Source organism: Myotis brandtii, unplaced genomic scaffold (assembly GCF_000412655.1).
Source record: "Myotis brandtii unplaced genomic scaffold, ASM41265v1 scaffold430, whole genome shotgun sequence".
NCBI classification, from domain to species: domain Eukaryota; kingdom Metazoa; phylum Chordata; class Mammalia; order Chiroptera; family Vespertilionidae; genus Myotis; species Myotis brandtii.
This window is the reverse complement of record NW_005366456.1, coordinates 333,038-335,623: the sequence shown is the minus strand read 5'-3', so window position 1 is coordinate 335,623 and position 2,586 is coordinate 333,038.

The following is a 2,586-nucleotide window of genomic DNA, read 5'->3' as shown; positions in this document are numbered from 1 at the left end:
CAGGGCTGGATGCTGGAGAACCTCCCCATCCCAGCTGCTGAGGGTGCTCAGCGGTGTATTTTCTCCTGTTTGGGGACCCTGTGTGGGGTGGGGTGGGGGAGGAAGGCACTGGCAGGAGAGCCATCAGTCAGCGCCTGTGTTGCTGCCCTCCTGAGCTCGGTTCCCGCTCTGTGTGGTGTCCAGCAACACCCTGAGGACCAGAGGGACGAAGCAAACGCTTTCCTTCAGCCCTTGGGCCAGCTCAGTGTACACTTCAGGTAGGCCTGTTGGGAGCATTTCTCTGGAGATGCAGTGACCCTTTGAAAACACTCCTAGTTCAGAGCCCATGGCTGGGTGGGGCCATCCGCTCAGTTCAGATAAGAAGTAGGAAGGCGGGACTCAAAGCAGCGGAAAAGAACATACATGCATCTATGCATAACCCGCGGACGCAGACAATAGCGTGGTGAAGGTCTGGGAGGGCAGGTACAGGGTGAAGGGGTCAATGGGAAAACACACACAAACAGACAAAGGGGACATCTCTAATACTTTCAACAATAAAGACAAATTTTTAAAAAAGTGACCGGTGAAACAAGGCAGGCTGATTAGTGATCAGTGGTTTGTGGAGTTAACATGTTGGGGTGATGGGACCTTCTGCCATGCCTCAGATAACTAGAAACCTGAAGTCTACACTGAACGGGCCCACGGGCTGAAGAAAACCATTTGCTTCATCCCTCTGGTCCTCAGGGATCTCATCTGCTTCCATACCATGACTCAGCATCTTACCTGCTATGTCCAGGTCACCACCGCATGGGATGAGAGACTGTAAGCCAAGGCCTAGGGGCTGTTTACTGACTTGGCCTGGAAGCCACACTTTACTTCCCCTTGGTTCTGTGGTCACTTCTAGTCACATGAGCCTACCCACTTGTAAGGGGGCTGGGAAGGGGGGAGGGAAGACATGGATATTCAGTGAGCATCAAATGTCTCAGCCACATCCATTCTTTACACAAAACTCCCTGAGTCATTATCCTGCAGAGCTGAGAAACAGCTTCCACACAGTTGACAGCTGAGACGTAGAGGATAGATTTTGCAGATGATGGGCTCTTTTTCTGGGATTGATTTTGAAATGAAAAGAATATAGTTAGTCCCCCTCTCTGTAGGTCAGAGGAATTCATTATGGACTTTGGGGCATGTCCATAGTTCTTCCATCTCTTTTATACCCAGGAAAACGTCACCTCATACTGCAGGTGACACGGTCTGTTTTTCCACTCTGGTAAAAACAGATGAAAGAAAACTCTAGATTGTAGAATAAGTAAGTTGGTTTTAATATCTCTAAAAATTTAATCTCTAGAATTCCCTGCCTTGTGAATGTATGCCTTTGAGAACCTTTGTCCATGGGGCTCCTGTTATAATAAATATAATTAATTGTGTCTAAAATGTTAGAAAACCATTTGCTTTTTCTAGATTAACTTTCCATTACTGGATAGCAAGCATCAAATTTTTTGTGTGTGTTTCTTCTACCATTGGAGCTTTTATTAAGTGTCTTACCATCTTTTCTAATTCAGCCGTAGGTTTCTATTGCCTGCTAAGTGTGCTCTGATTTTGTCCTGGCTTGCTCAGGCACATGCTCCAATAAACAACAGCAGTACAATTAGCACTACACCCAGGAAAGAAGCATATTGAAATACGATAATTTATTCCACTTGCTAATAAAAAAAAAAGTTTATTCCTGGGTAGCATTTTCCAGATCAACATTGCTTTTATTATTTTTAATCCTTTACTTCCTAGTGATGATTCATTCACTCTATCATAAATCATCTGATTATAATTCAGTGGCATGAACTCTTCACTTTGTTTTTGCATTTATAGGTGATAGTACTTGAAATGTTGGTAGCTTCATTATGGAGTCCAAGGGCATTATTACTTAAAATTGGAAAACACTATGCTTAGCTGGAGCTTCTGATAGAGTACCAATTTGGAGGACACGCAGTAATGCAAACTTGATCACAGGCACAGCCACTAATCGGGAGTTGGGAGGGAAATTCTGCCTTGCAGCCTCTCATCATCCAGAGGAAAGAGCTTCCTGTGAGAAGGAAGGCTGCGTGTGCAGGGCGTGAAAGGCTAAGCCGACCCTCTCCCGTCACCCTTTCAGTGCCCTGAACCAGGAGTTTTAGGACTCTCCCTTTTGACATGCCTTTAAGGTATTTTTTGAACAGTGCTGAAAGACAGCCAGGATCCCAGCCCCCATGGAGTACAGGTTGTAATGGGGATCAGGAGGAAACTCAGTTACAAGATGGTGACAGGGGGATGCAGAATCCCATGGAGCCCAAGGCAGAGGCACCTATTTCCAACTTGCTGAGAGCAGACTTTTCCTACTGGAGGAAGCACGGCGAAGCTGAGAGCTGAAGAATGAGAAGCAGGCAGGTGGAACAGAATAGACAGGAGGGTGAGTGTGTGAAGTGCATGGAACAGCAAGTACAAAGGTCTAGACCAGTGGTTCTCAACCTTGGCTGCACATTAGAATCACCTGAGAATGTTTTTAAAATCCTGATTTCTGGGCCTCATCCTCTAGAAATTCTGTTTCTTTGTTACTAATGTTGTGGCCCCACC